Below are 13,586 nucleotides of genomic sequence, written 5' to 3' on the forward strand. Positions count from 1 at the left end.
ATAATACAGGTGTGTATTCTTCTCTTACTCTTTGATGAGTAAATGCCAAAATTGCTTCTTCAGTTTACAAAAAGAAAAAAGCCACTCCGAAAATTTGTGCATACAACTCCGCACAGCAAATGTTTTCCGATTATAGTCTGTAGAAAAGAAGCGGGAACTTAAATTTATTTTCTTTTCTCAGATAATAATCTTTTAAAAATGATTTATACTTTTATAGATTACCAGAGAACTTTCAGAGTTGCTTTTTGTCCAGTACATGTGTGGGGCTCAGAGACACCACAGATAAAGTTGCCATGTTCTGTGATGCTTCTGTCCAATAGGGTTTCAGAAAACTTGACAAAAATTAAACTTTAAGGTGGAAGAGCTGCCCTTGGGAACTGAGAGGATAGGTTTCAGGCCTGGGATGGGACGGACAAGGGAAGCCTCCAGGAGAGGAACATTGGAGGAGATGCTGGAGAGTGAGGGGCAGTGGGTCCAGGAGACGGGAGGGAAAGGGAGGAGGAAAACGTGTGTGCCCGGCACAGGCCAGGCCATGAGAAGAGGGCGGTGCATTAGAAGGACCGCTGGGATGAGTAACTGGTGAGGACGCAGGAGCAGGAAGGGCAGACCACGGAGGGACTGGGCAGGGGAGGCAGGGAGGGCCGCTCCCCGAGGACTGCACTCTGCGGGGAGGGATTCGAATGTCTGGGTTTGGTTCCCTGAGATGTTACCCCAGCCCATGAGCTCAGCCTGTGCGGGGGACGCTGAGGAGTGAGCGGGCCCTGTCCCCGGAGGAGGCTGCTGGGCTCGGCCAGGGGGCGTGGGTTTGGGAGAAACGATGGTGGAGAAGGGCAAAGAGGACCTCGGAGGCCTGACTGCAGGGCTTATGGAGCTGTCCTTGCTCGCCGCCTTTTCTCCGTCGTTCAGACCCTCACTGCCCCGCCAGTGTAGGTTTCTGTCCCCTCAGTCCTTTTGCAGGAGTAGGTGGAATCCATGGACCAGAAACTCAGACCGCCGGTTCCTCGCCACCTGGCGCCCACGCAGGTGAGGCCGGGAGCCGCCCGAAGCTACGTGCGGGCGCGGGGGTCGCAGCTGCGCAGTAAGGGCGCCCGAGGCTGCCGCGCAGGCTGGGCTTGGGGCGGGAGCCAGTCCCACAGGGGGCTTGAGGGCCGCGCGGGGAGGGCGAGGCTGACGGGGCGTGAGGGCCGCGGGGGGAGGCGAGGCTGACGGGGCGTGAGGGCCGCGGGGGGAGGCGAGGCTGACGGGGCGTGAGGGCCGCGCGGGGAGGCGAGGCTGACGGGGCGTGAGGGCCGCGGGGGGAGGCGAGGCTGACGGGGCGTGAGGGCCGCGCGGGGAGGCGAGGCTGACGGGGCGTGAGGGCCGCGCGGGGAGGGCGAGGCTGACGGGGCGTGAGGGCCGCGCGGGGAGGCGAGGCTGACGGGGCGTGAGGGCCGCGGGGGGAGGCGAGGCTGACGGGGCGTGAGGGCCGCGGGGGGAGGCGAGGCTGACGGGGCATGAGGGAGGAGGGTGGAGGGCGGCGATCGGAGGGCGAGGCTGATGGGGGAGAGAGGGCGGTGAGATCTACAGGGGAACTAAGGGGCTGTCTGCGCGGTCCGCGCTGAGCTTTCAGGGTCGCTTCTCCCGGAAGGCGCGCTTGTTCCTGCGGCGCTGCCTGCCTGTGTCGTCGTCCCTTCTTCAAACCTCAGGATTTCTCCGGTTTCCCAGACCGTAAGGTACATTTAAACTGCTTTCATTTTGTCACATATGCCCTTTGATATTATGGACGTAACAGTTATTACTTTTACGTTTCCTGTTTGTGAATTATTCATAGATAAAGAATTTACGGAAGCATTTATTTTTAGTTGACATATTGCGTATATTTATGGATAACAGGGTGCTATTTTGATTCTTGTATTCATTGGGGAAGATGCAGTCAAGCTAATTCACAGGTGCATCAAATCACCAGCTAACTAATACTTCATGGCGAGACCACGAAACACCTGTTATTTCGCTTTTCTAAAATGTACGGCATGACTTCGGAGCAAACGGTACTGCCCGGCCTCAGCAGCCCGAGACTGAGCGTTTCTGAAGCGCGGGGTCCCCGTTTCTGAGAGGGTCGTGGCTGCATGCAGGTAAGCAAGGAACGGTGTTGGGGTGCTTTGTGTGCCCTGTTAATTTTGGATGCTTCTGTGTTCTGAGAACTATGGGTTTGAATATGTGTTTGAAAAATTCAGTTGCTTTAACTTTTCCTTTGTTTTACTGTGTGAACGACGTTATAACTTTTGTTTTACTGACTTTAGATTTAATATATTCTTCTTTTTCTAGGTTCCAAAGGTGGAAACACAGATGACAGATTTTTGGTCTTTTCATCGTTTCCTATGTATGTGTTCAATGGTATTTATTTGCCTGTATGTTCTGGTTTCCTTTCATTCTACAAATTTTGATAAATTGTGTTTTTATTTTTCATTTAGTTAATTTTAAAAAAAGATTTCTCTGGAGATATCTTGTTTGGTCCATATATTATATGGAAGTGTGTTGTTTAATCTCAATGCATTTGGGGATATTCCAGTTATCATTCCAGTTATCCTTTGATTTCTATTTTAATTCCACTGTGGTCTTAGAGCTGACATTGTATGATTTACTTTTTAAAAATTGTTAGGGTATTTTGTGTCCCAGAATGTGGCACATTTTGCTGAATATTCCATGTGAGCTTAAGAAGAATGTGTCATCTGCAGTAGTTGAGGGAAGGAGACTGTAGGTGTCAGTAATGCCCAGTTGCTTGTTGGTGCTGTTGAGTTCAGCTTTTCCCCCCTAAATTACTGCCTGCTAGATCTGCCTGTATCTGATATAGGGTGTTAATGTTTCCAATTATAATACTGAATTCATCTTTTTCCTTGTGGTTCTGTTGATTTCTGCCTCATAGTTTACACTCTGTTGTCAGGCTCATAGGTTTTAAGAATTATGACATCTTATTGGAAGAGTGGCTCTTCATCTCTGTGTAATGCCCTTCTTTATTCCTGATAACTTTTCTTGCTTTGAAGTCTGCTCCACCTGTAATTCATATAGCTCCTCTTGTTTACCTTGATTAGAGTTAGCATCATACGTTTTGTTCCATTCATTGACTTTTATTTGTCTTTGTATTTAGGTTGGGCTTATAAATAACACAGTTGTGTCTTGTTTTTTGATTCACTTTGTCAATCTGTGTTTTTACTTGGTGCAGTTAGACCATTGACATTCAAAGTGGTAACTGACACAGTCAGATTAATATTTATCATATTTCTGAATGTTTTCTATTTGTTGCCCTTGTTCCTTCTTCCTATTTTTATCTTCCATTCATTTTCTGCCTTTTGTGGTTCTCATTGAGCATTTTATATTTTTCTCTCTTGCATTTCTAAAAATATCAGTTATATATAATTTTTATTTTTATTGGTTTAACATTTTTATATTCTTAGTTTGTTATAAAAGAAAATTTCTTGAAAATAATAGAAAAAAATTATTAAATAATATATGCTTATGTATATATCTCATATAGAAGTATATATGTGTACAGATATATGCACATGTGCATGTCTGTATGTGTGTGTGTATATATATACACATATGCATGAAGTGAGTATCAGCAATAATGCAAAGGACAGGAGAAAGGAATTAGGATTATTTGTTATTACAAGATACAGTAACTGTGAAGCAATATAACTTTATTAGAAAAGTAGCTTAGTTTCGTATTGTTTTATATTTTTTAGTATTATTTTATTTTTTCATAGTTTTTATATAATTTTGATTTTTTTAACTTTATATATTTAAATTTAGGTTTGTGGATACATGTATAGTTTTGTTATATAGGTAAACTTGTGTAACAGAGGTTTATTTTATAGATCATTTTATCACCCAGGTACTAAGCCTACTATCCAATATTTATTTTTTCTGCTCCTCTCCCTCCTCCTACCCTTCACCTACAAGTAGGCCCCAGTGTCATTTGTTCCTTTCTTTGTGTTCATGAGTTCTCATCATTTAGCTCCCACCCAAAAGTGAGAATATGTGATAATTTGGTATTCTACTCCTGTGTTAGTTTGCTAAGGTAATAACTTCTAGCTCCATTCATGTTCCCGTAAAAGACATGATTTCATTCTTTTTTTTTCGGTTACATAGTATTCCATGATGTATATGTGCCACATTTTCTTTATCCAGCATGTCATTGATGGGCATTAAAGTTGATTCCATGTCTTTTTTCTTGTAAGTAATGCTCCAGTGAACATTCATGTGGATGTGTCTTTTTGGAAGCATGGTTTATATTCCTCTGGGTGTATACCCTGTAATGGGATTGCTGAGTTGAATGGTAGTTCTGATTTTAGCTCTTTGAGGAATTGACATATTGCTTTCCACAATGGTTGAATGAACTTACACTCCTACCAGTGGTGTGTAAGTGATCCTTTTTATCTGCAACCTCTCCAGCATCTGTTATTTTGACTTTTTAATAATAGCCATTCTGACTGGTGTGTAATGGTGTCTCATTGTGGTTTTGATTTGCATTTCTTAGTGATACTGAGCTTTTATTCATATGCTTGTTAGCTGCATGTATGTCCTGTTTTGAAAATTGTCTCTTCTTATCCTTTGCCTACTTTTTAATTGGGTTGTTTGTTTTTCTCTTATAAAATTTGTTTAAGTTTTTTATAGATGCTGCATATTATACTTTCATCAGATGCATAGTTTGCAAATATTTTCTCCCATTCTGTAGTTTGTTCACTCTAATGATAGTTTCTTTTGCTGTGCAGCGCTCTTAAGTTTAATCAGATCCCATTTGCCAATTCTTGCTTTTGTTGTGATTGCTTTCAGAGTTTTTGTTATGAAATCTTTGCCCATTCCTATATTCAGGATGGTATTGCCTAGGTTGTCTTCCAGGGTTTTTATAATTTAGGGTTTTACATTTGTCTTTAATCCATCTTGAGTTAATTTTTGTATATGGTGTAAGGAAGGGGTCCAGTTTCAATCTTCTGCATATGGCTAGCCAGTTCTCCCAGCACCATTTATTGAATAGAGAGTCTTTTCCCCATTGTTTGTTTTTGTCAGCTTTGTCAAAGATCAGATGGTCATAGGTGTGTGGCCTTATTTCTAGGCCCTCTATTCTGTTCAACTGGTCTATGTGCCTGCTGTTGTACTACTACCATGCTGTTTGGTTACTTTATCCCTGCAGTATAGTTTGAAGTCAGGTAACATGATGCCTCCAGCTTTGTTCTTTTTGTTTAGGATTGCCTTGGCTATTGGGGCTCTTTTTTGTTTCCATATGAATTTTAACACAGTTTTTTTTCTAGTTCTGTGAAGAATGTCATTAGTAGTTTGGTAGGAATGGCATTTAATCTGTAAACTTCTTTGGGCAGCATGGTTACTTTTAAATATAATATTTGCAGCTATAGAATAGTCTATTGTACAGAAGGCCTCTTACCTTCCTGGCTGTTGGCCATTGGCTAAATAAAGTGCCTTTCCAAGGAGGGTTCTGTCACTTGGCTTCATAAAATCCATCGAGAGAGACATTTCTAGCAAGACCAAAATCATAATCATATATAAGAATCCAAGTGACACTTCTATACCTTTGCACTATTCTGCTGTTTCAAAGCAATTCACAATTCCTGCTTAGACTCACTTGGATGGGATTACAGTAGAAGGTTGTGTATATGAAAAGGTGGGGATAAGTGGGCACCAACTTAGAGTCTACTTGACACTTCAGGTATTCTCCTATATGAAACAGTTTCCTGGCCTTCACTTCTTTTTCATGACCTTGACCCTTTTGAAAAGGACCCATCAGGTATTTAATAGGATGTCCCACGTTATGGTTTTAGTTAGTTTTCTCATGATTAAACTAGGAGTATCAATGAATTAAACACCTTCACTTAAATCTGAAGACAAAAAAGACCTAAAGAATATAGTATTCAGAAATACTCAAAGAGGAAAAACTATTTTTAAAGTATGGAATGACAATTCACAATATAGTTAAGTTCAGTACTTAAGGAAAACTGAGAAACTAAGGAGATGCACAAAGGAGGTATAAACAATATTGCTAATGATTTTTTTTTTTTAAGCTTGGGAGTGACATTACAAAAAAAAAGTTTTAAAGGATGGTTTTACAAGGCTGGGCATGGTGGTTAACGCCTGTAATCCCAGCACTTTAGGAGACTGAGGCGGGCAGATCTGCCTGAGGTCAGGAGTTCGAGACGAACCTGACAAATATGGCAAAACCCTGTCTCTAGTAAAAATACAAAAAAATTAGCCATGCATGGTGGTGGACGATTGTAATCCCAGCTACTTGGGAGGCTGAGACAGGAGAAGTGCTTGACTCCAGGAGGTGAAAGGTTGCAGTAAGCCAAGATCACGCCACTGCACTCCAGCCTGGGCAACAGAGGCAGACTCTGTCACAAACAAAACAAAACAAAACAAAATGGTCTTATGGTTTTAGATTTACAGAATAGTTGCAGATCTAGTAGAGAGTTTCCATATACTCCATGCACAGTGTCCTTTATTATTAATCTCATAGTGTGGAACATTTGTCAAAATTAACCAACCAATATCATGTATTATCATTGAGTACTATATAAACTTTATTCTGATTTTTTAGTTTTTGCTCAATGTTAAGTTTATGTTTTAGGATCTCTTCCAGGATATGTCATCACATTTAGATATTATAGCTTTATAGGCTTCACTGAATGTGATTGGTTCTCAGAGTTTCCTTGTTTTTGACGCCATTGACATTTCTAATTTGGGATTTCTCTGATGTTTCTCTCATGATGAGACTGGACTTCTGGGTTTAAGGCAGGAAGAATACAGATGAAAAGTATCATTCCTATCACATAATATCCAGGGCACAAGCTGTCAATAGGCTTTATCACTGTTGATGTTAATTTGATCACCTGGATAAAAATCTTTTAGTTCTAAAAATCTCTTCTGTAAAATTATTCTTTTTCTCCCTTTTCATGTTGTGTGTATAAAAAAAGTAACTATATACAACATACACTGAATACTGGGAGAATCATACACCACTGCTTTTTCTTTTTGAAATAATTTTTTAAAAATTTCAATAGCTTTGGGATTACATGTAGTTTTTGGTTACATGCATGAATTGTATGGTGGTGAAGTCTGGAGCTTTTAGTGTACCTATCACCCGAATAGTGTATATTTTACCTCATAGGTAATTTTTTATCCCTCACTCGCCTCCAACCCTCCTCCTTTCTGAATCTTTAATGTCCGTGATCCCCCTCTGCATGCTCCTGCAAATCCATTGCTTACCGCAGACTTATAAGTGAGAACATGCAGCATTTGGTTTTCTGTTCCTGAGTTACTTCACTTATGATAATGGCCAAATTGCTTTGAAAAATATTATTTTGTTCTTTTCTATGGTTGAGTAGTATTCTGTAATATGCATACATACATACACACACACACACACACACACACAGAGCACATTTTCTTTATCCACTAATTGGTTCATGAGCACTTAGATTGATTTCATATTTTTGCAATTGTGAATTGTGCTGTGATAAACCTATAAGTGCAAGTGTTTTTTTGATAGAATGACTGTGTCTGTGTGTTTGTGTGTGTGTGTGTGTGTGTGTGTGTGTGAGAGAGAGAGAGAGAGAGAGAGAGAGAGAGAGAGTCTCGCTTTGTCCTACAGGCTGAAGTGCAGTGGCCCAATCTCATCTCACTGCAACCTCTGCCTCCCGGTTTCAAGGAATCCTTGTGCCTCAGTTGCTGGAGAAGCTGGGACTGCAGGTGTGACACACTTGGCTAATTTTTGTATTTTTAGTAGAGATGGGGTTTTGCCTTGTTGGCCAGGCTGCTCTGGAACTCCTGGCCTCAAGTGAGCCACCTGCCTCTGCCTCCCAAAGTACTGGAATTAACAGATGTGAGCCTCTGCACCTGGCTGAAACTGCCTTTGCAAAATTATGGCTGAGACCGTGAAAGAGATCTAACCTAACCGACTCTGTCTTGCTTCTAACCTTTTAAGCAGCCCTTGTTCCTTCCTGGGCATAAGCTAAACTAACTTTGGGAGAAACTTACTTCATAGTTTAAAACAAAGACAATAACAGCCCTTTCTCAAACCTCTCTCTTGCCTGGGGACTAGACTGCGTTTGTAGGACTAACAAATTAGCCACATGATTAGAAATTATGGTTTAGGAGTCAGCAGCTGGAGGCTACAAGATTCTGACGGTCCCTAAACTGCTCCAAGGATCAGTGCTTGAGATATTTTGCAGACCCTGCACTGGATGGATCAGCTGGCACCACCCTGGTGGATAAACTGCCTGATCGGATCTTGTGGCCCCCACCCAGGAACTGACTTAGCATAAGAGGACAGCTTGGACTCCCTGTGATTCCATCTCTGATCTGAGCAGTCAGAGCTCCCAACTCACTGACCTTCCCCCACCCACCACATTATCCTTAGAAACACTGATCCCTGAATGTCCTGGGAGACTGATTTGAGTAATAATAAAACTCCTCCAGTCTCCTGCACAGCTGGCTCTCCGTGAATTACCCTTTCTCTATGGCAATTCTCCTGTCTTGATACATCACCTCTTTCTAGGCAGCAGGCATGGTTAACCCATTGGGTGGTTACGCTATATGTCATTTTCAGCATAGACTATCTTCTTGAACATATGTTTATTTTGCCCCACCCCAACCCCCAAAGGATGTGGCCTGGGGGAAAAAAAAAAAGCTCCCAACACCTTTTCTTTTTTCCTCTGGATCTCCTTGCAGGAAGCAGGGCGTCTGTGACAGGAACATTTTGATCCCAGCTCTTAGTCCCTCTTAGGTCTGTGGAAGCGTGAGAAGGTGTGGCCAGGCCAGGGCAATCCTGGCTGAGCACAGGGGGTTGGCACCTCCTCCCTCCCTGGCACTATGGAGACAACTCTCAGTACTAAAGGATGAAACTAACACACCTCAAGGAAGGATATGTACCTCGATCCATGCCACAAAGACAAGCTTCATGGATCTTTTTAAGATCTTACCCCTGTTTTGCAGGGAAAAGCAACACAGAACTGAAGTGCCTTCAGTTATTTTAGGTGGCGCTATCTTGTACATGGCAATCCAAGGGAGAGAGACTGGGAGGTAAGGGGAGGGGACAGCCAGTCCTTCCAGTTAGCAAAGTTCATACTCACTGCTTCTAACTCCCTGCTTACTCACTGCTTCTTAGATTAGGATACCCTGGGAGTCAGCTACAATAACCTCACACAAGGAACCATAAAAACCTGAAATGCACATTGGTGCCACCCAACGGTGAAGCTTGGCTGCCAAGACAAAAAGTTGCTCTTTCTCCTCCTGCTACCCTGGATGTGCCAGGTTGTAATTTGCAAATCTGTTGTCCGGCCTTTAGGGGTTGGCAGCTAACGACTGGTTGCAGAAGGAACTTAGCCTAGGAGTGAGAGGGATGCCAGCGCAAGGGAAACCCGCTGACCATGAGCCAGGAAGTGGGCTGTCACCAGACGCTAAACCTGCTGGTGCCTTGATCTGGGACCTCCCAATCTCCAGACTCCTGAGGACCACTGCCATCTCCTGAGGCAGTCACCACATGTGCCCATCACAGCTGATGGTGGCAACTAACCTGTGCAGAGTACCGAAATGAGCCAGGCTCTGTCTGCCCTCTCTTGTTAGTCACCCAGTTAATCCTGGTAACAGTCCTGGGTTCTCTGCATTTCCAGAGTGCAGGTCCTCCAGTAACCACTGAAATGCTTTCTCGGGAGTTGTCAACTCCTTACAAACATTTCTCCGTACTTGGCGCAGAGCACAGTGACACCAGAGACAGTCTTCCCTGGACCTCCACCCTGGCAGTGGCCGTGTCACTTCACTCAGGCCCAGGAAGAAGGCAGGCTGTGGTCTTCCACTGGGCAGCAACACCGAAAGAATTTCTGACGTGGGTGAACTCTTGGATCACCGTGCCCAGGCTGACGGAGTCTGCAGCAGATGCAATAAGGGCTTTGGCGCTGGGAAGTGGAGCTCACCCATCTGCCAAGCCCAAGGTAGGACACGCCTCCTTTACACCATCCTTGGGGACTTCCTCCCCTCCCCGGCAGAACGCACTGAGAACGGACCTGATGGTGCCAAGAGGGCGAATTTCCCCCAAGTCCTCTGAAATATGTTGCCACGATTTGTAACAGGAAGCCGAGTGAGGAGCACAAAGTGCTCCTAAAGGTCAGGTGATGGGCCACATCCCTGGCGGGCGTGTTGAGCCCCTGAACCAAAGTTTCTGCGACCAGCACCTGTGCCTCTCTGCCCCGGCCTTCTGAGCCTGTGCTCCGCAGACACTTGTGCACCAGGCAGCCAGCCACTCTCTCCTGTACTCCCGCAGCCCCAGCAGAGCTGCCACATGCACCTTCCACTCACCAGGTGGAATCTACCTTTTATCCTGTGCAGCAATCTGCAGAACGCGCCCCTCCACTCCCTCCGTGTGGGGCTGCAAGGGGTCAGGTCCACCACCAACGCTGCCTTTATGGAGAACCCCGCACTTGTCCCGAACCTGAAACCCCTGAATTGCTGGGTCCAGGAAGACTGGAGGTGGCGCCTGATAGAATGACTTCTTTTCATTTGGGCCCGTACCCAGTGGTGGGATTGCTAGATTGAATGGTAGCTCTGCTTTTAAAAGCTCATTGGGAAATCTCCATGCTGTTTACCATACAGGTTGTACGAATTTACATTCCTGCCAAGGGTGTATAAGCATTCCCTTTTCACCTCATCCACACCAATATCAATCATTTATTGACTTTTTCATAATGGTCCTTCTGACTAGGCTAAGGTTGGTATTGCATTATGGTTTTAATTTGCATTCCCTAATGACTAGTGATGTTGAGCATTTTTTTTTTCATATGTTTGCTGGCCATTTGTATATCTTTTGCCTGTTCATGTCATGCCCCCAGTTTTTAATAGGATTATTTATTTTTTTATTGCTGATATGTTTGTGTTTCTTGTAGATTCTGGGTTAGTCCTTTGTTGGATGGACAGTTTCCAAATATTTTCTCCCATTCTATAGGATGTTTCTTTACTCTGTCGATTATTTCTTTTGCTGTGGTTTTCAGTTTAGCTAAGTCTCATTTATTTGTTTTTGTTTATGTTATAGTTGCTTTCGGGGTCTTAGTCAAATATTCTTTGTCTAGACCAATGTCCAGAAGATTTTTTCCTAGTTTTTCTTCTAGAATCTTTATGGTTTCATGTCTCACATTTAGGTCTTTAATCCATCTTGAGTTAATTTTTTTATATGGTGACAGATAAGGATCCAATTTCATTATTCTACATGTGTCTATCTTATTTTCCTAGCACCTTTTATTGAATGGGATGTTCATTCCTCAGTGTATGTTTTTGTCTGCTTTGTTGAAAATCAGTTAGTCCTTCTAGGTGATTGTGAAGATTTTCTTCTATTCTTTGCATTATCTTTTTACTTTTAATGATGTACTTTGAATCCCAGAAGATTTCAATTCTTATAAAGTTAAATATATTACTGTTTATTTATTTTTGTTGGGCTTTAAGTATCATATCTTAGAAATTATAGGAGTTATTGTTTAACCTAAGACCCAAATTACGTATTTCTATATTATCTACTCTGGGTTTGGTCTATTTAGATCTTACATTTGGATATATGATTATTTCGAGCCAATTATGTATGTGATGTGAGTGAGAAGTTCAACTTGCTTGTGGATACTCAATTGTCTTAGCAGCATTTGTTTCAAATGTATTTTTCCATATTGAATTGGCTTGGCAACCTTATAAAATCATTTGACTATAGAGGTAAAGATTAATTTTTGGATCCTCAATTCTACTATATTTCTTTGATCTGTATGTCCATGTTTATACTATTATTGAGCCTTTAAATTAAATTATGATGATACTGAGTTTTTCATGGATGCCCTTTAAGATAAAGAAACTTTCCTTATAGGCTTAATTTGCTGTATATTGTTATCAATAATGGATTTTGGATTTATCAGGTGCCTTTTCTGCATCTTTTGAGATGATCATATGACTTTTGTTTTTTATTTTATTCTTAGAGGGCATGACACTCATTATTTTGTAAGTTGAACCAAATTTGCGTTCCTGAGACAAATACCCTTGGTGATGGTGTGTAATTCTTTTTCATTTGCTGATTTGTATTGCTAGCATCTTATTGAAGACCGTTGTCCTTTATTTATAAAACATATTGATCTTAATTTTTCTTCCTTGAAATGTCTTGCTTTTGTTGTAATATCAGTATAAACCAACTAATAGTATACATCAGGAAGTGATCTCTTCTCCACTTGTACTGTTGTTTACATTTTTATGAAGAGTTTGTGATCGATTGTTATTAATTATTTTCAGGTTTGGAATAGTTCACCAGTGAAGTCATCTCAACGAGCACAGGGCCTTCACTCCTAACAAGAATCACATGAATTTGGAAGGGGATCCTTCCCCAACTGAACCTTCACTTGAGACCTGGTCCTTGGCCATCATCTGCATCTGGATTCATGATACAGAGAAACTGTGAGTAAGAGCCACTTAGTATGTGAGAATTTATTTTGCAGCAATAAATAATACACCTGACAGAAAATGCAATGTGGTATCCTGGGCAGAAAAAATGACATTACTTAAAAACCCAGTAAAATATGGAAAAAGCCTATATTTCAATAAACAGTTTTGTGCCAACTGTTTTTTAGGGCTCATCATTGCATGTAACTCAAGGATATATAAAGCTTTCTGTGCATATTTCTGTGTATTTAAAATTATTTCAAAGAAAAATAGTTTTGAAAAAAATATTAAAAGTGATATTAAAAGAATTCCAAAGCACAAACAGAATACCTTCAGCTCAGGAGATGAAAGGGCGTGTAAAGAGAGAATAGCAAAGCATTTTTCCATATCAATTTACCAACTCGAACACAGGTACACCTGCTTCAGGAAGATTCTCCCCAAGTTCCAGAGACTCGTCCTCTTTCATCTTCTTCATCATATTCCGCATTTTTCAGTCACCAGTTTTAGCATCAGTAACCACTTTTTCAAAGACAGATGCTTGTGACTCACGTGACTCAAAAAGCCCCATTTTCAGATAGTATTTAATAGGACTCCCACAAACAGACCAGAATTTATTCAGAGCTTGCAGTGAGGAGTGCCATAATGCCAACATGACTATGTTGACAACACATCCTCTTGTGAGTGAAGCATTCACACAGAATGAGTTGCTGAAACTCAATAACATATGTTTACTGTACAAGTAAGGCAATAATCAACATAGTGCTCTAAAATTATTCTGGGGACATAGGGGACATTTGTCTAAGATTTATGAGATGTGAGCAACCAAGAGAGCGTGAACACTGGTGTTTTACAAGTACTCCAAATCAGTAGATGGGCATTTGATTTTCCAGTGAGGGTGGCTTTCAGGGTCTCTTGGCTTCAATACTGTACACACAGAATTTCAGTGACAGATATAACAACAACAATAACAACCCCTCATCTATTATATTGCAGCCTGGCAATTTAACTTCACTTAATTTCACTGCATATAAATAGCAACTTAATTTAAATTAATTTCACTGCATATAAATAGCAACTTAATTTACATTAATTTCACTGCATATAAATAGCAGCCCTGTACTCCATGCAAACTAGAATGG

At 41.9% G+C, this 13,586-nt stretch overlaps 1 protein-coding gene across 1 annotated transcript in view; it reads left to right on the top strand.

Annotated features, from left to right (window-relative positions):
* Positions 1–1,456: 1,456 nt before the first annotated feature.
* The window catches only part of LOC105499091 (nuclear pore associated protein 1), a 564,120-nt gene continuing 551,990 nt past the window's right edge, over positions 1,457–13,586 (top strand). Inside the window, exons 1-4 of the mRNA XM_071099379.1 lie at positions 1,457–1,712; positions 1,907–2,111; positions 2,305–2,359; positions 12,301–12,462. The gene's annotated coding sequence lies outside the window, so the exon portion shown is untranslated. The remainder of the gene's footprint in view (positions 1,713–1,906; positions 2,112–2,304; positions 2,360–12,300; positions 12,463–13,586) is intronic.

This window comes from Macaca nemestrina, chromosome 7, assembly GCF_043159975.1.
Source record: "Macaca nemestrina isolate mMacNem1 chromosome 7, mMacNem.hap1, whole genome shotgun sequence".
Taxonomy (NCBI): domain Eukaryota; kingdom Metazoa; phylum Chordata; class Mammalia; order Primates; family Cercopithecidae; genus Macaca; species Macaca nemestrina.